The sequence below is a fragment of the Camellia sinensis genome, chromosome 12, assembly GCF_055761805.1.
Source record: "Camellia sinensis isolate YWXY chromosome 12, ASM5576180v1, whole genome shotgun sequence".
Classification (NCBI taxonomy): Eukaryota; Viridiplantae; Streptophyta; class Magnoliopsida; order Ericales; family Theaceae; genus Camellia; species Camellia sinensis.
Window position 1 is genome coordinate 134,753,097 of NC_138972.1, and position 26,555 is coordinate 134,779,651.

Here is a 26,555-nt window from a genome sequence, read left to right on the forward strand (position 1 = left end):
GTTAAGCACATCTACGATTGTGTGTGCTTTCACTGACTGTGTGTTCCGGGAGTTTAAAATTAACCACCAAATAGCAAATGATGGAGAACCAACCACTAGCATTTGAAGGGGACGAGAGAGAGAGAGAGAGAGAGAGAGAGAGAGAGAGAGAGAGAGAGAGAGAGCATGAAAATTACATCAAGCACAATAAATCAAAGGCTTTGGGAATTCTGGCATAGATGTTAAATGAGTGATAGTATAATAGACATCATCTATAAAAACAAACACAACAACATACATCTTCTGAACTATTACTATTAGTTGTTCAAAGTTTTCAACATCGTGGTACAAAAAACAAGATCAAACTGGAAGCAGCTAGCAAGTATTTAACTAAACAGGATTATAATTAATCCACCTGTCAAATAAACAATAACATTCCCTGCGATAGTACTCTGGAGCAGGGTGACCCGCGCCCTACATATATACAAAGCATAAATATTAGATTTTGCAAATTGTCTTTAATTTTCAGTTCCATAGCATATATATATATATATATATATTAAAGAAAGTAACAAAAAGATATTTCTAGCCTTTATGGTTGCAAAAGTCAAGTGATATCCATGCTCCTCTGAATACTTCATCGTGTATCTGAACTAAGAAGCACTGTGAATAGAAACGTCGATGGCTTACCAACTTAACAATGTTGCAAATTTTTGAGAAAAAAATAAAGCACCCACCCAGCAACTTGATTATCAACAAACCAAGGCCTCCAATCGTCAACGAGGGTCAAATTGAGAGACTTTATCCATTTTAAGGTACCCATGTAAGGAACAGAGATGTCATGATCACCACTATTGAAAGAGAGAAAAATATTAGTGAGCAAAGTAGGAATAATACTGACTAAAAGCCAGCTTAGCTTGATTATGTTGATAGTAGCAGAGTATTTTAGACTATTAGACCAGAAAAAATCCTCAAACTTGGAAGTTATAGGTATTCTTATAAAATTCACAAGTAATTGATTGGCCTGGGCTTGGGCCGGGGGTTCTGGAAATTAGGTCTGAGCTGGCTAGGCTCATGCCAAAACCCAGGTGGGCCAATTTCCATGCCTAGTCTAGTGATGAAGATCATGGAAAGAAGAAAAAGAACAAATCTAAAATTTCACATGAAGTACATTATAGTAGGTTTTAGTAATTAAGGATATAATATCCAATAATTATTGGATATGGGTTGTAGAAGTCGCCCATGGGTTTTATTATTTTGGGTCAAGTTATTAAATGAGTCATTATATATGAGTTTTATTATGGAAGTGTTTGACAAAGGCTATTTTTTGGTTTTTTAGGTTAAAATTCACAAAAAGACAAAATAAGCTAAAATAGTGAATAAGACAAAATGTCACATCAAATTCATAATTATTTCATTTTTTCTCTCACAAACATCACATCCAATTATAAAAAATTCAACTATCTTCCTAAACACACAAATTTTAGCCTACTGAAATAGCCAAAAACTAAAATAGCCTACTAAAATAGCAAATTTCCAAACACCCACTATGTCTAAAATAATCTAGGTGGTCAAAAGTTCAAATTTTCTATTTTTATATTGAAGTAGAATTAGAAGTCATTAAAATTTTATATTATGATTAAAGTAGAATTGGAAGTCATAGTTGGTCTAGAATATTAATAGTTGCTAAATATTTTTAATTTTTAGTTGCTAAATAATTAGTAGTTGCTAAATAGTTGGTCTGGGCAAGGGGACTCGACTGTTTGGAATGTGCGTTTGTGCCGCGATGTACAGGATTGAGAGCAAGATCAACTGGTGGAGCTGTTGGGTTTTTTATATGAGTTGCGAGTTGGAGGGGCTGGGCAAGATTCTTTGGTGTGGGATCAAGGTTTTAAAAAGCGGTCGCAGTTACGTAACGGTTTTGGCGGTTACCGCCACCCGTTACGGCCGCTTTTGCAGTGTGATTGAGATTCACAGGTGTGTCGGCCGTAGCAGCTACCGTAGCGGTCGTAATGGTGCCGTAACGGCCTATTACGCATCGTTACGTAATGGTTCTAAACTGTAAAAAACACAAAAAAAAGCTAAAAATGGGGGAAGAGGGATAGAGAGAAGAGGGAAGATAAAGAGAGAAAATAGAGGAGCAAGAGATAGAGAGAGAAAGAATACGGAAGATGAAGAACATGTTATTGATTTGTTGAAACTATAAGACTTATGCTATTCTATTCAGCTGCTATCACTAAACCATTTTGTTTGTGTGTGTCTATCTATATATTGTTTAAAAATAATAATAATAATAAATATGGTCATTATCTATTTGGCTTGGTTAAAATATGTATATATATATATATATATTTAGGCTCTTATTTATTCTTACTTTTGTCATTATTTATCTTATATATAATAGTTAGTGATTAATTTTTTGTAAAATATAAAGTCATTAATTATTAAAATAAAATGTAAAAAACTCAGTTTATAGTGATTTAAAAATATGAAATATATTGGATCATACTTAAAAATTTACAAAAATTGATCAATATTTATTTTTAACCCAATAAATATGATCATGGAAAAAAAAATATGCGTATCGGTAAGTTTTTTTCAAATTGTGCGAAAAATAAAAAAATTCACGCTTCCAGTTACCGCAACCTTTACACTATGGCCTTTACACCCCGCAACCGCAACCGCGTCACCGCCACCGTTACAGCGACCGCAACCGCTTTTTAGAACCTTGTGTGGGATTGTCCTAGGGCTAAGGGAAAGTTTTCTATATCTTCGTATTATGGTGTGCTTGTTCATGAGGAAGCAGTTGTTTTCCCTTGGAAATGTGTTTGGGTGTCGGATATGCCATCCAAGGTAGCTTTTTTTGTATGGACAGCCATGTTGGAGCATATCTTGACCTTGGATAATTTAATTCGTCATGGCTACATATTCGTCAATTGGTGTTGCTTATGTTGTGGTGATGCGGAATCAGTGGATCATTTACTGGTTCATTATCCGGTTACTCCTCAACTTTAGATGCCTCTTGTTGCGACTTTGGGCTTAGCTTGGGTGCAGCCGGATTCAATTAAGATAGTTTTGCAAAGTTGGATTGGGGGTCGAGTTGGGAGAAGGCGTCGGAAACGTGGATGCTTGCTTCTCATTGTCTTGAATGGTTGGTTTGGTTGGAGCGTAATAAGCGTGTTTTCCAGGGGATGTCTCATTCGGCTCCTTGGTTAGAACGACGGCTACTTACGATTTTGTATAATTGGGTAACAAGTTCAGTTGATCCTGATGTTTTGGCCTTTGTAGATTTTATGAAGGATTTGATTTGTTAATCTGTTAAGCCTTTGTGACTTCTATTTTTGTATTCTTTGCATCATCTTGATACTTTTCTAATAAAGTGTGGTTATTTATCAAAAAAAAAAAAAAAAATTGATACTCTTGTTTCTTGCAATTATATCTTTATTTTTTATGTAAGTGTATAGTATATTTGGTCAAAAGAATTATGAATATTTATCACAAGAACAATGTAGTGAATCTCTGTGGGATAGCTCGAATGGTAAGTCCCCAAGTAAAAAAAGAATGAAAAGAATTATTTGACTTACCTATGAATGAGGTAGAACCTTGTATTTATAATGAAACAGCATTACAAAATAGGAAAATAACAAAATAGGAAACGAAGATAAAAAAAAATGTATTAAATTGGTGATTAACACAATCATAGATTTTATACACACTACCATAATTACAATATCACTATTTCCTAATTCCAACACTACCATAATTATAATATCACTATTTCCTAATTCCAACACACCCACTCAAGCTGGTGTGAAGATATTCAATAAATGCAGCTTGCCGATAGACGATTGGAGTAATGTTGGGCCTACAGACTTGGCGCACATATCTGCTAACTGCTAAGAAGAAGAGACAAAGGATGATCTCACAAAACCAATCCAAACATTCTCTCGAATGAAATGTATATCAACCTCTACATGCTTAGTACACTCATGTAGGACATAATCAAAAGACAACATAATAGTAGACTTCTTGTCACAAAACAAAGAAGCAGGAGCAGTATCCTCAAATCCTAACTCTGCCAAAATAGAAAGCAGCCATATAATCTCACAAGTGCCTTGTGCCATAACGCTATACTCAGCTTCTGCAGAAGACCTAGAAACAACTGCTTGCTTCTTACTTGTCCAGGGGATGTCTCATTCGGTTCCTTGGTTAGAACGACGGCTACTTACGATTTTGTATAATTGGGTAACAAGTTCAGTTGATCCTGATGTTTTGGCCTTTGTAGATTTTATGAAGGATTTGATTTGTTAATCTGTTAAGCCTTTGTGACTTCTATTTTTGTATTCTTTGCATCATCTTGATACTTTTCTAACAAAGTGTGGTTATTTATCAAAAAAAAAAAAAAAATTGATACTCTTGTTTCTTGCAATTATATCTTTATTTTTTATGTAAGTGTATAGTATATTTGGTCAACAGAATTATGAATATTTATCACAAGAACAATGTAGTGAATCTCAGTGGGATAACTCGAATGGTAAGTCCCCAAGTAAAAAAAGAATGAAAAGAATTATTTGACTAACCTATGAATGAGGTAGAACCTTGTATTTATAATGAAACAACATTACAAAATAGGAAAATAACAAAATAGGAAACGAAGATAAAAAAAAATGTATTAAATTTGTGATTAACACAATCATAGATTTTATACACACTACCATAATTACAATATCACTATTTCCTAATTCCAACACTACCATAATTATAATATCACTATTTCCTAATTCCAACACTCCCACTCAAGCTGGTGTGAAGATATTCAATAAATGCAGCTTGCCGATAGACGATTGGAGTAATGTTGGGCCTACAGACTTGGCGAACATATCTGCTAACTGCTAAGAAGAAGAGACAAAGGATGATCTCACAAAACTAATCCAAACATTCTCTCGAATGAAATGTATATCAACCTCTACATGCTTAGTACACTCATGTAGGACATAATCAAAAGACAACATAATAGTAGACTTCTTGTCACAAAACAAAGAAGCAGGAGCAGTATCCTCAAATCCTAACTCTGCCAAAATAGAAAGCAGTCATATAATCTCACAAGTGCCTTGTGCCATAACGCTATACTCAGCTTCTGCAGAAGACCTAGAAACAACTGCTTGCTTCTTACTTGTCCAGGGGATGTCTCATTCGGTTCCTTGGTTAGAACGACGGCTACTTACGATTTTGTATAATTGGGTAACAAGTTCAGTTGATCCTGATGTTTTGGCCTTTGTAGATTTTATGAAGGATTTGATTTGTTAATCTGTTAAGCCTTTGTGACTTCTATTTTTGTATTCTTTGCATCATCTTGATACTTTTCTAATAAAGTGTGGTTATTTATCAAAAAAAAAAAAAATTGATACTCTTGTTTCTTGCAATTATATCTTTATTTTTTATGTAAGTGTATAGTATATTTGGTCAACAGAATTATGAATATTTATCACAAGAACAATGTAGTGAATCTCTGTGGGATAGCTCGAATGGTAAGTCCCCAAGTAAAAAAAGAATGAAAAGAATTATTTGACTTACCTATGAATGAGATAGAACCTTGTATTTATAATGAAACAACATTACAAAATAGGAAAATAACAAAATAGGAAACGAAGATAAAAAAAAAATTGTATTAAATTTGTGATTAACACAATCATAGATTTTATACACACTACCATAATTACAATATCACTATTTCCTAATTCCAACACTACCATAATTATAATATCACTATTTCCTAATTCCAACACTCCCACTCAAGCTGGTGTGAAGATATTCAATAAATGCAGCTTGCCGATAGACGATTGGAGTAATGTTGGGCCTACAGACTTGGCGAACATATCTGCTAACTGCTAAGAAGAAGAGACAAAGGATGATCTCACAAAACCAATCCAAACATTCTCTCGAATGAAATGTATATCAACCTCTACATGCTTAGTACACTCATGTAGGACATAATCAAAAGACAACATAATAGTAGACTTCTTGTCACAAAACAAAGAAGCAGGAGCAGTATCCTCAAATCCTAACTCTGCCAAAATAGAAAGCAGCCATATAATCTCACAAGTGCCTTGTGCCATAACCCTATACTCAGCTTCTGCAGAAGACCTAGAAACAACTGCTTGCTTCTTACTTGTCCAGGGGATGTCTCATTCGGTTCCTTGGTTAGAACGACGGCTACTTACGATTTTGTATAATTGGGTAACAAGTTCAGTTGATCCTGATGTTTTGGCCTTTGTAGATTTTATGAAGGATTTGATTTGTTAATCTGTTAAGCCTTTGTGACTTCTATTTTTGTATCCTTTGCATCATCTTGATACTTTTCTAATAAAGTGTGGTTAGTTATCAAAAAAAAAAAAAAATTGATACTCTTGTTTCTTGCAATTATATCTTTATTTTTTATGTAAGTGTATAGTATATTTGGTCAACAGAATTATGAATATTTATCACAAGAACAATGTAGTGAATCTCTGTGGGATAGCTCGAATGGTAAGTCCCCAAGTAAAAAAAGAATGAAAAGAATTATTTGACTTACCTATGAATGAGGTAGAACCTTGTATTTATAATGAAACAACATTACAAAATAGGAAAATAACAAAATAGGAAACGAAGATAAAAAAAAAATGTATTAAATTTGTGATTAACACAATCATAGATTTTATACACACTACCATAATTACAATATCACTATTTCCTAATTCCAACACTACCATAATTATAATATCACTATTTCCTAATTCCAACACTCCCACTCAAGCTGGTGTGAAGATATTCAATAAATGCAGCTTGCCGATAGACGATTGGAGTAATGTTGGGCCTACAGACTTGGCGAACATATCTGCTAACTGCTAAGAAGAAGAGACAAAGGATGATCTCACAAAACCAATCCAAACATTCTCTCGAATGAAATGTATATCAACCTCTACATGCTTAGTACACTCATGTAGGACATAATCAAAAGACAACATAATAGTAGACTTCTTGTCACAAAACAAAGAAGCAGGAGCAGTATCCTCAAATCCTAACTCTGCCAAAATAGAAAGCAGCCATATAATCTCACAAGTGCCTTGTGCCATAACCCTATACTCAGCTTCTGCAGAAGACCTAGAAACAGTTGCTTGCTTCTTACTTGTCCAGGGGATGTCTCATTCGGCTCCTTGGTTAGAACGACGGCTACTTACGATTTTGTATAATTGGGTAACAAGTTCAGTTGATCCTGATGTTTTGGCCTTTGTAGATTTTATGAAGGATTTGATTTGTTAATCTGTAAAGCCTTTGTGACTTCTATTTTTGTATTCTTTGCATCATCTTGATACTTTTCTAATAAAGTGTGGTTATTCATCAAAAAAAAAAAAAAATTTTGATACTCTTGTTTCTTGCAATTATATCTTTATTTTTTATGTAAGTGTATAGTATATTTGGTCAACAAAATTATGAATATTTATCACAATAACAATGTAGTGAATCTCTGTGGGATAGCTCGAATGGTAAGTCCCCAAGTAAAAAAAGAATGAAAAGAATTATTTGACTTACCTATGAATGAGGTAGAACCTTGTATTTATAATGAAACAACATTACAAAATAGGAAAATAACAAAATAGGAAACGAAGATAAAAAAAAATTGTATTAAATTTGTGATTAACACAATCATAGATTTTATACACACTGCCATAATTACAATATCACTATTTCCTAATTCCAACACTACCATAATTATAATATCACTATTTCCTAATTCCAACACTCCCACTCAAGCTGGTGTGAAGATATTCAATAAATGCAGCTTGCCGATAGACGATTGGAGTAATGTTGGGCCTACAGACTTGGCGAACATATCTGCTAACTGCTAAGAAGAAGAGACAAAGGATGATCTCACAAAACCAATCCAAACATTCTCTCGAATGAAATGTATATCAACCTCTACATGCTTAGTACACTCATGTAGGACATAATCAAAAGACAACATAATAGTAGACTTCTTGTCACAAAAAAAAGAAGCAGGAGCAGTATCCTCAAATCCTAACTCTGCCAAAATAGAAAGCAGCCATATAATCTCACAAGTGCCTTGTGCCATAACCCTATACTCAGCTTCTGCAGAAGACCTAGAAACAGCTGCTTGCTTCTTACTTGTCCAGGGGATGTCTCATTCGGTTCCTTGGTTAGAACGACGGCTACTTACGATTTTGTATAATTGGGTAACAAGTTCAGTTGATCCTGATGTTTTGGCCTTTGTAGATTTTATGAAGGATTTGATTTGTTAATCTGTTAAGCCTTTGTGACTTCTATTTTTATATCCTTTGCATCATCTTGATACTTTTCTAATAAAGTGTGGTTATTTATCAAAAAAAAAAAAAAATTGATACTCTTGTTTCTTGCAATTATATCTTTATTTTTTATGTAAGTGTATAGTATATTTGGTCAACAGAATTATGAATATTTATCACAAGAACAATGTGGTGAATCTCTGTGGGATAGCTCGAATGGTAAGTCCCCAAGTTAAAAAAGAATGAAAAGAATTATTTGACTTACCTATGAATGATGTAGAACCTTGTATTTATAATGAAACAACATTACAAAATAGGAAAATAACAAAATAGGAAACGAAGATAAAAAAAAAAATGTATTAAATTTGTGATTAACACAATCATAGATTTTATACACACTACCATAATTACAATATCACTATTTCCTAATTCCAACACTACCATAATTATAATATCACTATTTCCTAATTCCAACACTCCCACTCAAGCTGGTGTGAAGATATTCAATAAATGCAGCTTGCCGATAGACTATTGGAGTAATGTTGGGCCTACAGACTTGGCGAACATATCTGCTAACTGCTAAGAAGAAGAGACAAAGGATGATCTCACAAAACCAATCCAAACATTCTCTCGAATGAAATGTATATCAACCTCTACATGCTTAGTACACTCATGTAGGACATAATCAAAAGACAACATAATAGTAGACTTCTTGTCACAAAACAAAGAAGCAGGAGCAGTATCCTCAAATCTTAACTCTGCCAAAATAGAAAGCACCCATATAATCTCACAAGTGCCTTGTGCCATAACCCTATACTCAGCTTCTGCAGAAGACCAAGAAACAACTGCTTGCTTCTTACTTGTCCAGGGGATGTCTCATTCGGTTCCTTGGTTAGAACGACGGCTACTTACGATTTTGTATAATTGGGTAACAAGTTCAGTTGATCCTGATGTTTTGGCCTTTGTAGATTTTATGACGGATTTGATTTGTTAATCTGTTAAGCCTTTGTGACTTCTATTTTTGTATCCTTTGCATCATCTTGATACTTTTCTAATAAAGTGTGGTTATTTATCAAAAAAAAAAAAAATTTGATACTCTTGTTTCTTGCAATTATATCTTTATTTTTTATGTAAGTGTATAGTATATTTGGTCAACAGAATTATGAATATTTATCACAAGAACAATGTAGTGAATCTCTGTGGGATAGCTCGAATGGTAAGTCCCCAAGTAAAAAAAGAATGAAAAGAATTATTTGACTTACCTATGAATGAGGTAGAACCTTGTATTTATAATGAAACAACATTACAAAATAGGAAAATAACAAAATAGGAAACGAAGATAAAAAAAAAATGTATTAAATTTGTGATTAACACAATCATAGATTTTATACACACTACCATAATTACAATATCACTATTTCCTAATTCCAACACTACCATAATTATAATATCACTATTTCCTAATTCCAACACTCCCACTCAAGCTGGTGTGAAGATATTCAATAAATGCAGCTTGCCGATAGACGATTGGAGTAATGTTGGGCCTACAGACTTGGCGAACATATCTGCTAACTGCTAAGAAGAAGAGACAAAGGATGATCTCACAAAACCAATCCAAACATTCTCTCGAATGAAATGTATATCAACCTCTACATGCTTAGTACACTCATGTAGGACATAATCAAAAGACAACATATAGTAGACTTCTTGTCACAAAACAAAGAAGCAGGAGCAGTATCCTCAAATCCTAACTCTGCCAAAATAGAAAGCAGCCATATAATCTCACAAGTGCCTTGTGCCATAACCCTATACTCAGCTTCTGCAGAAGACCTAGAAACAGCTGCTTGCTTCTTACTTGTCCAGGGGATGTCTCATTCGGCTCCTTGGTTAGAACGACGGCTACTTACGATTTTGTATAATTGGGTAACAAGTTCAGTTGATCCTGATGTTTTGGCCTTTGTAGATTTTATGAAGGATTTGATTTGTTAATCTGTTAAGCCTTTGTGACTTCTATTTTTGTATCCTTTGCATCATCTTGATACTTTTCTAATAAAGTGTGGTTATTCATCAAAAAAAAAAAAAAATTTGATACTCTTGTTTCTTGCAATTATATCTTTATTTTTTATGTAAGTGTATAGTATATTTGGTCAACAGAATTATGAATATTTATCACAAGAACAATGTAGTGAATCTCTGTGGGATAGCTCGAATGGTAAGTCCCCAAGTAAAAAAAGAATGAAAAGAATTATTTGACTTACCTATGAATGAGGTAGAACCTTGTATTTATAATGAAACAACATTACAAAATAGGAAAATAACAAAATAGGAAACGAAGATAAAAAAAAATGTATTAAATTTGTGATTAACACAATCATAGATTTTATACACACTACCATAATTACAATATCACTATTTCCTAATTCCAACACTACCATAATTATAATATCACTATTTCCTAATTCCAACACACCCACTCAAGCTGGTGTGAAGATATTCAATAAATGCAGCTTGCCGATAGACGATTGGAGTAATGTTGGGCCTACAGACTTGGCGAACATATCTGCTAACTGCTAAGAAGAAGAGACAAAGGATGATCTCACAAAACCAATCCAAACATTCTCTCGAATGAAATGTATATCAACCTCTACATGCTTAGTACACTCATGTAGGACATAATCAAAAGACAACATAATAGTAGACTTCTTGTCACAAAACAAAGAAGCAGGAGCAGTATCCTCAAATCCTAACTCTGCCAAAATAGAAAGCAGCCATATAATCTCACAAGTACCTTGTGCCATAACCCTATACTCAGCTTCTGCAGAAGACCTAGAAACAACTGCTTGCTTCTTACTTGTCCATGATATAAGATGATCACCATAAAAAATACAGACGGCGGAAGTAGAATATCTATCCGTTCTAAATCTTGCATAGTCAATATCAATAAAACAGGAGAGTCCATATTGAGGATCAGCTGTGAAGAACAATCCCAAGCCAAGAGAGGTCCTCAAATATCTCAAGAAGTGATGAACTGCATCAAAATGTTCTGTACGAGGTGCATGCATAAATTGGCTAACCACACTAACCGCAAATGTCAAGTTACGTCTAGTATTGGTCAGATAGATGAGACGCCCAACATAATTCGCCAGAATCTGATGTGAGCTTAATATTGGCATCCATAGGAGTAGAAACAGGTTTACACCCCAACATACCAGTATCCTTAAGTAAGTCAAAAGTGTACTTCCTTTAGGATAAGAAAATCCCCTGCTGTGAGCGAGCCACCTCAATTCCTAGAAAATACTTGAGATTCCCTAAATCCTTAATATCAAAGGTGTGTCCCAAATCCCATTTTACTTTATCAATGCTTATAGAGTCATCACTGGTGAGAATGATATCATCCACGTACACCAACAAGACTATACATTGACCTGCAAAATTATGACGGATGAAGCAAGTATGGTCTAAATGGCACTAAAAAAAGCCCATGGAGATGATGACTGAGCTGAAACGACCAGACTGAGCTCGTGAAGACTGCTTCAAGTCATACAAAGACTTGCGCAGTCGACATACTTGCCCCGAATACTCCCCATCAGCTCGAACACTAGGAGGAGGTACCATATAAATCATCTCAAGAAGATCTCCATGCAGAAAGGCATTCTTGACATCAAATTGATAAAGGGGCTAAGAATGGGATGTTATAAGAAAGATAAGAAGACAAGCAGATGTAAGCTTGGCAACTGGTGCAAAGGTAACACCAAAATCCTTGCCAGGACTTGAGTGAAGCCATTGGCCACTAAGCGGGTCTTGTAACAGTCAACGGAGCCATCAAGTAAGTACTTAATAGCAAAAACCCATTTACAACTCACGGTACTCTCGCCAGAAGGTAAAGGAACCAAATCCCAAGTATGATTCTATTCTAAAGTTGCAATTTCAGTCTGCATTGCCTCCACCCATTTCGGATTCTGAATGGCCTTTGGCACTAACTGAGGAATAGACTTGGATTCAAGCTTGCAAGGAAAGAATGATACGAGTCGAAAACCCTGTCATATGAGAGATACTGGGAAATGGGATGATTAGTACTAACAGATAACCCCAACAGTTAGGGAGATGTCGATCCCGATGAGGATTATGATGAGAAAGGAAAGGAGACGTATGCAAAGGAGAAGAATTATCCAACCTAAGATCCGAAGATGTGGCAGGAGGGGGCTAAGCACAAAGGCGGCGAGAGTATACCTGCAAGGGAAGGGGGGAAGGAGGCGAAGGTGGAGGATGAGAGGGAAGGTCAACCTTATCCACAACCTCATCCAAAATGAGGACCGGGCAAACACTTATTTGAAGGGGAAACATGCAACGTGGGGTTAGGACTAAAAAAAAGAAGATCCTCACAAAAAGTAACATCCAGAGTATAGTGAAAGTGACGAGACACGGGATTAAAACATCTACACCCTTTAAACATGGAAGAATACTCCAAAAAGACACAACAAATAGACTTGTCATCTACTTAGTGCAAGTGGAATGCCGGTTCTGAATAAAACATGTACACCCAAAAACACGAGACAAAAGAGGAAAAAATGTAATATTAGGCATAAGAATATGGAATGGAGTAAGGCCATGTAACACAAAACTAGGAGTCCTATTAATGAGATAGACAACAGTAAGAACAGCTATGTGCCAATAAGACTTGGGCACACTCATACCACGAAGAAGACAACGCATGACAGACATAATAAAACGATTTTTACGTTTAGTCACACCATTTTGTTCATGGGTCCAAGGACATGTAAGTTGTTAAAGATTACCCATTCGATTAAGGTGAGAACGAAACTCATTGGAGATGTATTCTCCACCATTGTCAGAGCGAATGTTCCTGACAATGGTACAAAATTGTGTCTTAACCATTTGCACAAACTAAACAAAGATGGGAAACACATCAGACTTGTGACGAAGTAAATAGACCCAAGTGCACCTAGTGTGATAATCAATAAAAGTCACATAATAACAATGACCCGAAAAAGAAAGAACTGGAGAGGGATCCCAAACATCAGAATGAATAAGGTCAAAAGCACTAGTGGCACGTGTCATATGTGATATATAACTAGTACGGATATGTTTAGACAACTCACAAGTAACACAATGAAATTTAGAATCTTTACAAGCTTTATTTAATAACGGGAAAAGTTGACATAAATATTGAAAGTTAACATGTCTCATATGGGCGTGCCATAACTCTAAAGTTTGAGCAGAAAAAACACAAAATATAAAAGTAGGCAAAATAGAAGCCTGAAAACTAGCGAAAGTCAAAGAAGGCTGGTCCGGTGGATCCCCAAAGTAGTATAACCCATCACGCTCATATTCCCTGCCAAAAATCCTCTTCGAACTCAGGTCCTGTAAAAGACACAAAGAAGGTAAAAAGATGACGGCGCAAATAAAAGTTTTGGCAAGACGATTAACAGATAAGAGATTATAAGCAAACTTGGGAACATGCAACACAGAAGATAAAGTGATATCAGGGGTTAAAGACACAACACCCTTATGTTGGACAGAAAAGCAAGAACCATCAGCAAGACACACAGATTGGGCAGCAATGGTGAGTGCAGGAGAGGAAAGAAAAGAAAACTCACCAGTCATATGATCATTAGCCCCAGAATCCAAAATCCATAAAGGACTAGCAAACCGAACATGGAAAGCAGTAGAAGTACCTGTAACAAGGGTGGCAGTAGAAAATGATAGACCAAGAGAACCAATGGTGAGAGACCCAAGTTGGGCCTGAAGCTGACCAATCTGAGTCTATAGCTGCTGTAGATTAGGGACATTAGGAGGCTCAAAAGCAGGAGTAACTTCCATCAAAGCAGTAGTGCGAGCAGGGCCAAAACCACATGTAGTAGGACCACGAGGACGGGAATGGCGTTGCCCCAACTCAGGATGAAGTTTGAAGCAACGAGCTTTGACATGTCCAGGCGCACCACAATGATGACAAGTAACAGAACTGCTGGAACTCCAAGAACAAAACTTGCAACAAGAGCCATCTGATCTACTAAAACTGGAGGTATTGAAGGAACACTAGGCTGAACCAATCGCCAGCGACGCTCATCACTGTCAATAGTGGCAAAAGCTTCATAAAGAGATGGCATGAGTGATATGTTTAGAATTTGAATTCGAAGAGATTCAAATTCAGAGTCTAAACCCATGAGAAACTGATAAGTGTGCTGTCGGGCAAGCCTCTTGGACACAAGAGAGGCGGTTTCTGGTGGAAGGTCAGTCAAAGGCTCCTATTGAGCAAGTTCCTCCCAAAGCCTGAAGATATCCAGAAAATTCAGCTATAGAAAGGCCAAGATAGGACTGAGAGGCCCGGGCTATATCTTGGTGAAGCTCGAAGATACATGCATCATTGTGAGCATGAGCGTACATCTGTGACAATGCCTGCCACAACTCGGAACTGTATCACAATAAAGGAAGGAACATATGATAAATCCGATCTTCCATGGAATTGAGCATCCACCCCAATAAAGTGCAGTTATCGATATTCCACTGAGCACGTGTAAGGTCTGTCGCAGCTAGTGTATAGTACATAAAAGCCAATGGGCCTTTCCCTTTCCCCCAAGATAGAATTTAAGAAAATGGCTCCAAGCAGCAAAATTTTTCCCATTCAACACCACACTTGTAATACGATGAATAGGAGTGTGATGGAAAAGAGAAAAATCAGTACTTAAAACAGGCACATGTTTGGTGGAGACCGCAATAGATACCTCAGTAGGAATGGTAGAAGATAAGTTATCCATGGGGAGATGATGAGGGTTAAAATAGATAGCAATACAGCAACACAGTCCGAGTAAACAACCAGAAAAGCCGAAAAAAACTCAACGGCTAAATGCTACCGAATAAACAAAGTAGCCCACAAAGAAAAAAAAGAAAAATAGAGGTCCAGAAAAATGCTTAAAAACATTAGCACTACACCCTATAAAAGAAAAAAAAAAAAGGGTTCAGACCACCCTGAAGAGGGTGTCGAACCAATCTAGGCTAGGGGAAGACCTGGTCGAAGTACTCTAGGCCAAGATAAGACCTGGTTGGCAGCAACAAGACCCTCGGCAGGTGTAATACAGTCTTGTCAAGGGGTATAGGAGGGTGGGTAAGTGGTTTGGGTGGTCTAGGAGTGGTGAGTTAGGTTGTCGGGTGGTCTAGAGGGGGGAGGAGGTCTGTTGGCTGCTGGAAGAAGAAGAAAGAAGATGAAGAACCTGCTGGGCAGTAAAGAATAGGGGCCAACAGGGAGAAGGGGGTGGTCTAGGGTTTCTGTGTTTTGGCTTTGATACCAAAAAGAATAAAAATAACTATTTGGCTTGCCTATGAATGAGGTAGAGCCTTGTATTTATAATGAAACAATATTACAAAATAAGAAACGAACAAAATAAGAAACGAAGACAAAAAAAGATATTAAACCTGTGGTTGACACAATCACAGATTTTATACACACTACCATAATTACAATATCACGATTTCCAAATTCCAACACTACCATAATTATTATATCACTATTTCCTAATTCCAACAGTAACCCACGAAGGGGTCTTAGGTTCGTGTCCCTACGTTGCACAATATGTGAGGCTAACAGGGTGGTCTCACATATCCGGGGTTTTATCCCAGGTCTCACTGAAGGTAGGGTCAGGGGGTTCCTCGTAATAAAAAAATCAATTTAGTGAAGGGTATGTACAAGCCACGTGTATATACTGACCTCTCTACAAGTACTTCCAAGGATGATCTACTTAGTTCTTTATGAACAGCAATAACACTCAAGACATCTTGGGTGTATGATAAGCTGTTGTTGCATCTCTCCCAACGTGGTACAGTTCCCTGATTTCCATCATTACAATATCTGAGACTGTTCAGTGAGATTTTGCTTACATTCATTATGACATTATTGTATGCATTACAATACGTACCTTCCGAACATGCAATGCTTCTTGAACACCATCATCATTTGCCCAAATTCTATTGTGTGTAAGCTTCAAAGTCTGTTAAAGAACTAAAATTAGCCACCCATCTCTCTTTACATCTCATAAACAAGCTGTAATCACAGAGAGAGAGAGAGAGAGATTACAGTGCACCAAGGTTTTGGAAACGTTGATGGCGAGAGTAGGAACTCTGAAGAACCTTCTTTTAGAAATCTTCGGTCTGGGCCTTCTGGATGATCTTGGGATGATAAATCGCACTTGGGTTTCAAAATATCTTTGTCAGACAGATCTTTCAGACACTACAAATTCAAATAGGTCTCAACTTCTAAGCCTGCAGAACCTGATGGACATACATTATGTACCAGAAGTCAGAAGTACTTTAATTCCTCTAACCTTTTGTATAGCACCCATAGCGGTTATGCATGCCGTATTTGCTGGATCTACATTTATATAGTTCTCATTGCAACTTCTTTTCGCATTCTGGAAAAGCATAAACCATTACAATTATCACAAGGGTAAGAATAACAACAAACCTCGTAAAAGGAATAATATTAACCACTACAATTTCTTTCTATTTGCTAAAATTTGACTTTCAGTGATAAAGATGCCACTTGTTTTGCATTCAAAAGCATCACTCAAGAGGCAACAGATATTAAAGGAAAAATAAGCAAAGAAGGATTAACAACACAAAATCATAAACATGTGTGAACTAGCTTGAACATATACAGGCAAAGACAGTAAGCTTCTCACATTATAGTAGATTATATACAATTATGCCTCATATGGCCACAAATTAGTGCTTGTAAAGTGTCCCATACGTAAAAGTCCCTATTTTCACTTTATACCTTTTAACAGAGAAGATCCACTTCCCCTCCCCCCTTCCCCAGTTCACTGACCCACAGCACAAAACACAGAAAAAAAGGGCAGAAAAAGAAAAAAAGAAAGAAAGAAAGAAAAAAGGGGGACATTCTTAAGGCCTCGTTTGGCAAGTGTCCCTTTTAGCCAAAAAGCTAAAAAGTTACTAAAAAAATCAAAAAGCCAACGACTCATACCAAAAAGGGAATCTATCCATTTTCTCTCTACTTTTTACACATCTTTTCGTAAAAAGCCAAAAAGTCATCCCAAACATACTAGTTTTTTTTACATCACATTTTAGTCAAAAAGCCAAAAAGTTACTAAAAAAGTCTGTTCCCAAACGAGACCTAAGTTACCAATTGTCCCAAAAGATTAAGCCGATAGGCCCAACAATGCGTATCAAGCTAACACTCCACCTCACATGTGACCCCGTCTCGCTCGTGGATAGACAAATAAATTGACAAACAAGATCCACGAAGATAGACAAAACAGAGTTCACAATGACAAAGATAATGGAGGCAACAAGACTTTAACCCAGGATCTTCTAAAACCAGAGCTCTAATACCATGTCAAGTCACCAATTGTCCCAAAAGCTTAAGCTAATAGGAAATCGGTCCAACAATGCATATTAAGCTAACAAATATAATGTGACTTATTACAATGGAAGATTTTGATTTACCTCATAGATCTCATCCGATATAAGTGCCATTCTATGAGCAAAATCTACTCTTGAGTTCCCATCAATAACTGAATCAGTCCCTGGGCATCCAACCAAGTATCCCTGATACCATTACAAAGACCATTGATTTAAATCACTCAGAAACATAATGCAACGATAAATTGCAATAGCCAAAAAGACTAACTGAAAGCAATCCATGTCTTTAATTAGGTCATGTACTTTGATATTCATATATGGCTTGGCTTTTTCTTTGTTACCTGAAAGTCCATAAACCAAACACCAAGAGTGAGCTAGAATTCGAAGAGAGATTGCTTTTACTGAACAAAGTAAAATTAGTAGTCATGAAATTGAAATACCATCTATTATCTTTTTAGTGATCAATGGGACAGTAAGGCCTGCATAAGAATCACCACCAACAAATAGTTGAACGGAGAGAAATTGTGGGTGTTCGACCAACCACTGCATCATGTTGAGAAAAATAAAGTTAATTAACAAACAAATCTTCCATGACATGGCTAGAAAGTTTTGACAAAATTTCCAAAGTGGCCATGGCAGTGGTCATAGCCACACAGTCGTGATAGAATGGAACCCAGTAGTTCATGATGATTTTTAGGATATTAGATAATGCAGATCTAGATCTGCATAATGGTTTTAAATAATGGTATCAGGATCAATATCTTATGATTCATGATACGTATCTTACAATTCGATACCTTTTAGAAGGAAATCGATACTATCATCAATACGTATCTTAAATTAAATGCATCTTATGATACGTATGCAATATGTGATGTTATATACGATACGCCATACATAATGCGATATGTATGGTACATAAATACTTCAATTTCTGTAGCAAATTTGAAGAAAAAAAATTCAAATTATTTTTATGTAAATTAATATTGTCAAAAATTTTCATTAACCTGTTTTAAAAAAAAAAAAGCTACTTTTACCTTTTTGACATATCTATTGTATCGTATTAAGAATCTTGTGTTATTAATTTATGCCTTATAAAGATAATATGTATTGCTGCATGTATATATTTAATTTAAGGAACTTTGCTTTTGCAATTGACCGAATTATATATTGTTTAGTATTTTATTATCATAAGATATTTGTTTTTTATAACTACACTTATCTTTTTACCTATTTCTAAAGGTATTAAAACATTTTACGATACACAATACGATACGATATGCGATTCAGAAAAATTAAAAAACGATACACAATCCGTATCCCGATTTGACAACAACGATCAAGATACGTAGGTACTAGAAATACGATCATATATCAGCCCAAGTCAAATAGTATCGGCTGATATATCGGTAAATATCAATATTGGAAGTACAAAATTCCGATACATATTGGCCGATACGACGGCTGATATTTAAAAATTAAAACCCTTGTCTCCATACATAATCAATCTCTCACGACAAGTGTTGTCTGCATGATCAAATTGATTGTTTATATCCCACTGTAAGTTTTGTCTGCTGTAATAGTAATGAAATTGCTCTTTCTTTTTTTCTAACTCACCTTCCTGAGGAACTGGTACGACTGTTCAGCTGATTTTGTGTCTGATGTAGGCCAACCTCCAGGGGTTCTTGCATAAGAGAAACCAGTGCCAACAGGTGCATCAAGAAATATCATGCTAGCGGTCTACATAATTTAACACAATTTTAAATAACAATTACCAAAAAAGAAATCAGAAACAAAAAAATATACATATAATAAAAACAATTCAAGGCATGTAAGGTTTTTTTACCTTCGTCCTTGCATATGGATAATATTTCAATTTTGGTAACCCTCCAGTGTAGTTATCAATGTCATACTCCATTGGACCTACACAAAGAAAATGAAAGCATAAAGTTATAAGAGAAGTCATTTTATCTCTTTAGGGAACCACCAACTGCATTTAAGCATCAAAAGTGGCAACAGATTAGTTTCAAGAGCATACAAGTATTAACGATTAGGTTCAAAGGTTGAGAGATCACATACAACAATACAATTAAGAATTTGATGTGAAGAGTGAAACCCAAACTTAAAATGGTTCAAGAAAACCATGATTGCAAATCTGGGGCGGGTTTAGCATAGGTTCCAACCACTGAGAATTTTGACTACTTAGAAAAAAGCTTAACTAACTCGTGTACCCACTTTCAATTTAACATTGTATGCCCTGACCTTGTATGAGGCCATATAAGTTTATCTACGTCATGTGAAAAAGGGATGTTAGGATAAATTGTACGGCTTGAGATACTATCATTCATAAAAGATTATTAATTTTAATGGTTGTCCAAATTATGCCAACAGTTTCTGTACCCAATCTACCCATCCCCAGATCCTATCAACTAGGACTAAATTGGGCATTCTTTAAGCTAACCCCACTTAAGTGGGACACAAGGTGTAAAAATTGATGTATTATTGATTATTGAATGTTGTTATCAATTACAAATGGTGAGGGACTCCTTATATAGGAGATGCAGTGGAGTAGGTGGTAGTAGGTGGTAGTGGTAGGTGTAGGTGGTAATGTGTAGTAGGTGGTAGTAGGTGGTGGTAGGTGTAGTAGGTGGAGTAGGTGATGGTAGATTTTAACAGCCCCCCGCAAACTCAAGGGGGATAGGAACTAACCAACTTGAGTTTGGAGAGAGTAACAAAACAAGAAAACAATCTGAAAAATAAAAAAAATGGATAGGAGACACTGTATGGTCGTGTCAGATCGTTGTAGAAGACTGTATGGTTATGGCAGACCGATGTAGAAGACACTGGCTCGTGTTGGACCGATGTAGAAGACAGTTTATGGGGTCATGTCGGACCGTTGTAGCAGACAATGTTGTGATAGTTGTTGTGACAGTTTACGGAGTCTTGCTGGACCCTTGTAGAAACTAACCGAAATCAATGTCGGGACAGTTTACAGAGTCTTGTCGGACCCATGAAGGAGCTAACCGGAATCAATGTCGGGACAGTTTACAGAGTCTTGTCGGACCCATGAAGGATCTAACCGGAATCAATGTCGGGACAGTTTACAGAGTCTTGTCGGACCCATGAAGGAGCTAACCGGAATCAATGTCGGGACAGTTTACAGAGTCTTGTCGGACCCCTAAAAAGTCGCACCCTCAAAAGGTGTGCCCAATTTTTCAAAAGGCGTGCCATCAAAAGGCGTGCCCAATCCATAAAAAGGCGTGCCATCAAAAGGCGTGCCTATCAAAAGGAGCGCCCATGTTGTCGGCGAGCGCCGAGAGGCGCATGATGCGCGTGTCTGCCTCTTCGTCAGGGTCTTTATAAACTGAGGCAGAGGCTGTGCTTGAGGCAAAAGCGAAGACAAAAAAACCTAGGAAAAAACTTCTGAAAAACTCTTCATTTTCTGAGAGAGATATTCGTTTTATGAGAGATTGCCTCTAAGAGCTGCAAATCTTGAAACACTCTGTAACCAACCCTTCCGAACATTATCAGTCTGAAATTGCTATTTCGCTGAAACACTCAGCAACCCAAAAAACATGGCCTCTTCTTCCCGTTCAACTACCCAGAATATGGCCTCTTCATCCCGTGGTCTACTCACTCTCTTTCTCGACCTCAACGAGTCAACAAGAGAGATAACTGGTGCGGTGGCCCGTGAACCTCAACAAAACACCTCTGGTTTTGCTCCGTTGAACTTTCCGATGCGGTCGGTGGAGCAAAAAATGGCGGTGCAAACTGATATTGAGGCCAATCAGTATACTTTGAAGTCATGTGTGGAAACCATGACTGCAGTCACAAACTTGTCGCACCGGCTGCAGAGCAGGACAAATGAGGTGCAGCAGTTAAATGCCCAACTGGCTCTGCTCCAACGCATGTATAAGGATGCGCGAGCAGAGATAAGTGTGTTAAAGACAGAAAACAAGGAGCTGAAGCGGAAGGCCACCGTGATGTTCCGATTTGGAGGTCCACCATATGCTGCAGTGGAGGAGCAGAGAGGAGTGATCATGCCCAGTGGAGTGGGAAACACGGAGGCAGCACCGTCAAGGGCCGCCCAGGACGGAGGCAAGAAGAAGAGACTGGCGGCAGAGTAGATAAGAAAAAATCCCGCCTGTGGATGTGCTTTTTTTTTTTTTTTTTTTGTGTAAAATTGTGATCGGGGTTGATCCCTGAGATGAATAAAATGAGTTTGGTGTGCAGTGCTTCTTCTTCTGCTGCTTCTTCCTCTTTTTTTTTTTTTTTGTTTTTTTTTTTTTTGTTTTTTTTGTTTTGTTTTTTTTTTTTTTTTTGAAAAGAAAAGAAAATAATGGAAAAATAAAAAGGAAATGTGAGATTCAAAGTTGTGTGGTCGGGTCCTACCACTAATGGAAAAGTAAGATGATGGGTGTGCAAACCAGGTGATGTTTCGGTGTCTTTTCAAAAGATGGAGTAAAATAAATATAAAATAAAAAAAGAAAAGAGGAAAGTGTAGTGGGGAACAGGAGTGTAATGAAAAAGAAAAAATATAGGTTGGAGAATCTGAGCATCGTGGGAAACAGGAGTGTGGGGAAAGAATAAAAAAGAAAAAATATAAGCTGGAGAGTGGGTCACATGGGAGAGAGAAAAACAACACACATGCATGTGCTCACTCTTACCAAGTCTTCCTTCACAGAGAGGTCTTTTGAGTCCAGAATAGAGTGGCCAAACAAACAGGGCACTATACAGTGGCTCATCAAACCATGAGCTTTCTCATTGTTGTAGCCACACGTGTGTTTGCTCCACTTTGCTTTTTTTTTTTTTTTTTTTAACTTTTATTTTTATGCCACAACGGATATGCTTCTGCGATCTCGGTTTAAGCAATCGAACCCCTCGACTCTCACAGTGGCCTGTTTGTGACCAGATTTCACCCAAACGCATGATCCTCCTTTGCGTGCGGACGAGGATGGAGATTTTGGCAGAATGGGTGCCTGCGGTAACGGACTAAACATGTTGTTGCCGAATTTCAAGTCTTGGATTATAGGGTTTGAAGCCCTGCTGGGTGGAGATCCACAAAAAAATGGTGGCGATGAGGCCACTTGATTATTGGATTTTTCGGCACTGTAACTTCCCTTGGTTAGGATGATGTCAAGAAGTTCCATCCCTGCTTTGGACTCGTAAATCTCAGTTTGATGATTGAGATGCCATCTCGAAGGTCTGATTTGGTCGTTTATGGAGGGAGACGAGATCGCCGATGATGTGGAGGACGGTGTAGCTGGTGGCGGAAGGAGGAGCATCGGTGTAGCTGGAGGATCTCGAGCTGTACGAGGCCGAGGGAGTGAGGCAGACTGGGAGAGAGCTTCGGCAGATTGAAACAAGCTTGCTAAATTAATCGAACAGACTGAAACCCATGTCATCATCAGACTCCTCCGCTGGTTCTTCCTTCTCTTCCACAGCAGCAGCAGGAGCAGAACCAGAATCAGCAGCAGCTGCAACAGGAGCCACAGCAACAGCAAACTTGGTCGGATCCTCGAGGTACTCCTTAACTTTGTCTGCCTGGGGGAAGGAATATTCAGTTGCAACTGCAACAGCCAAAACATTTTTGTAGGCATTAAGTGTGTATCAGTGTGTATGTCTTGAGTGATGGCAACAGTGAGGTGCCGAGAGGGAGAGGGAGGTTTGAATTGGTTGAGATCCGGCGGGCGGTCAAGGCAAGGTTGCCACCCGCCGGAAGGCGAAGAACGCCAAAATCTTTAACCTATAGCTCTGATACCATGTAAAAATTGATGTATTATTGATTATTGAATGTTGTTATCAATTACAAATGGTGAGGAACTCCTTGTATAGGAGATGTAGTGGAGTAGGTGGTAGTAGGTGGTAGTGGTAGGTGTAGGTGGTAGTGTGTAGTAGGTGGTAGTGTGTAGTAGGTGGTAGGTGTAGTAGGTGGAGTAGGTGATGGTAGATTTTAACACAAGGTTTAATTTGGTTTAGTTTGGTTCTTTAAAATTTCCAATGTTGATTAAAAAGATATAGACATTTAAGGGGTTAGTGCAAGGATCAGCACCATCCTTGCCAAACTTAGGATGGATCTGTCCTGCTAAGCCATTCCTAACAGTGTAAAATATCTTCATTTATCAAAAACTTGTGCAACCCCAGGATGACTGGCAACCAATCTTTGTTTCCTAAAATTCAGAGTGCAATGTAAAACTTTTTTTTTTTTTTTTTTTGGGGGAGCAATGGAAAAATTAAAGCAACAGCTAACTAGGAAATCTCCAGTCAGGAGCATCTAGAGCCAATAACGGCCAAATTCAAATCGGTGGTTCCATAAAGATCTGAAGCTCCATGGATCCTTTAAGAGTCTCATGAGCAAGAAAAACTGCACATTGATTTGCCTCACGAGGCCCATGGAACATATGACACGTCCAGTTCCACCCCAGAATTTGACAGATTTGAGCCACTAAGTTGTATTCTGCATGTCCCTCAGTTGGATGTTGTATCAGCGACACCGCCTCAAGAGAGTCTGTTTCCAACACAATCAATCGAAAACCCCATTCCCAAGCTAACAACAGCCTTGCATTATGGCCCACAGCTCCATAGCTATAGCACTTGCCCATCCCATTCTTCTGGAGAATCCTCCAATCCAAAGCCCATGACTGTCTCGAATTAACCCACCAATGTCCACACAACCCGGATTGCCAACTGAAGACGTCGGTATTTATCTTCATGGAATGGCCCATCGGTGGCTGCCATTGCACTCTAACACACCTTCTCTGTTTCTGAATACAGAACCGTTGTGCTAATTCAACCTCCTCAATGTTTCCATAGATTTCCATCACTGGATTTGAAGGCGGAACAAACTCTGGATCGAGGCGCAGTTTATTTCACCAAAACCAAACAGAGGCTATAGCACACATAAAGAGTGATTGCCAATGATCCTTAGTTTCCAGACCACCCAGCTCCCCACCCATATTAGCATCAGTCCAACTCTTTAAAGGGAGACTAAAGAATCTTTCACGTAGGTTAATTGGCACCAATCGCTGCCAAATGGTTCGTGGAAGGGAACAATCTCTTAAAGCATGAACCACTGTTTCACTATGATAACCACACAAGGAGCAACTTGCATCATCAGAGATATGCCGCCAGACAATCAGTTCATTAGTTAAGAGCCTTCCAAATATGTTACACAAGGTCAAGCTGGGTCAAGCTAGGATGCTATACAATACAATGTCATATTGAGGGATGTTTGCATAAGCTATCTAAAAATGCCAAGACCACTCAAAAAGCTTACATAAAAATTAATTTAAAAAATTAAGCAAGCTGCAATTTTCATTATTTTGATGGCTCTGGACACTGCTGAATCAGCTCTTTTGGTCACTCTCATGAATCGTATGATTCATACAATACAACCATGATTGCAAGTGAAGTTTAGTAATGTGTAAGAGCAATGCTTTGACTGATTTCAGAAGAGAATGAAACGGGGTAAAAAACTAAGCAAATAATTAAAATGGTAAAAATTTGCAAAAATAAAAAATAAAACTGAAACATCCATTTTGAACAACAAAAGGCCAGCAATTAATTAAGTCTGAAGCAGGTTCCCAACAAGCCTTACAAGGAACTCCCAGGAATTTTAACTGGTCTACCGAACAACGGCTGATATTGATGTAACATTGGAGCCCATATTGGCAAACCAAACATGAATCTTTCAATTCATTTGGCTTTCATGCTCAATTACTGTTAGCATTCATGGTCAATTCTAATTTTCATTTTTAAATTGTAATCAGCCTACTATGTTCATATTTCAAATTTAAAATATAGAAATTGATCAATCAGAATCAGCCAAACTATTCATAGCACTCACCTAAACCCCTAGCATACACAGGTGTCCGTTTAACATTCTACAACAAAAAATGGTTTTTTTCCAATAAATAGAGCACCAAATTTATTATAGTAGTATGTTATGCCATTAAATGCAACACAAGGTTTCCAACTTCTATTGTTGATGTAATTTGAAAAGTACTGGGCTTTAATTCGCAAAATTCAAAACCCAAGTTTTAATTTGAAATTTATGTAAAACCCTAGTTTTTATTATTATTATTATTATTATTATTATTATTATTATTATTATTATTTTCCCCAGAAAAATAATAATTTAGTCTCTGACCATCTCAGCTAAGATAAGAGAGTGAACTCAACCCAAATATTGAAGATTAAACAAGGCAGCAATTTTTTTCATTCTGATACTGAAAAATAAAGAAGAACATAAAAGATAAATATATAGCTATGTCTACAGATATAGACATATACCAACTTCATAGAGGAGTCCACTGAAAGAAAAGAAGTGCAGCCAGGTCCACCAGTGAGCCAAAGAAAAAGTGGGTCTTCTTGAGGGTTCCCTTCTGATTCAATGAAATAATAGAACAACTCCGAATCATCAACGCTGATATATCTGTCAAAATCAACAACAAACCCATCATCAGATTTCAACTCAAGCAAATTGCCAATTTGTACCCACAAATAACTGGAAAAAAAATTTTGGGGAAAAAACCCAACAAAAAAAAAAGACTTGCCCAGTTTCAAGTTTGAAGGGAAGTTCACCATCAAAACCAGGTAAATACTTGACAATCTGACCACCAAGGACTGGTTGTGCCAAGAGAAGTTGAAGAAGAAGATGGTTTTGTACCCATCTGATCCAAGCGCAACTTGGCTTTTGTAGAAGCTGCTTCTGAGAAGCAGCAATGGCTTCTACTTGCACCATCTGTGAAAAAATTTATGAGCCAATAGAGGCAAAAGAAAATCCGGAAGGGACGATCAATGTATAATGATCATTTTCATGAACCCAGAATCATTTTTATTCTTCCGATTTTGATATTGGAGTTACGGATGTAAATTTTTTTC

At 37.1% G+C, this 26,555-nt stretch overlaps 1 pseudogene across 1 annotated transcript; it reads right to left on the bottom strand.

The window, feature by feature from the left end:
• Positions 1-187: 187 nt before the first annotated feature.
• LOC114294674 (serine carboxypeptidase-like 18) lies at positions 188-26,555 on the bottom strand (annotated as a pseudogene). Its single transcript, XR_014347255.1, has 14 exons — positions 26,228-26,555; positions 25,965-26,106; positions 19,519-19,595; positions 19,290-19,412; positions 18,113-18,215; positions 17,976-18,013; positions 17,757-17,858; positions 16,616-16,702; positions 16,369-16,521; positions 16,211-16,282; positions 16,003-16,121; positions 717-830; positions 570-627; positions 188-453 (listed from the first exon to the last, which is right to left on the bottom strand). The product of XR_014347255.1 is annotated as a serine carboxypeptidase-like 18 (transcript).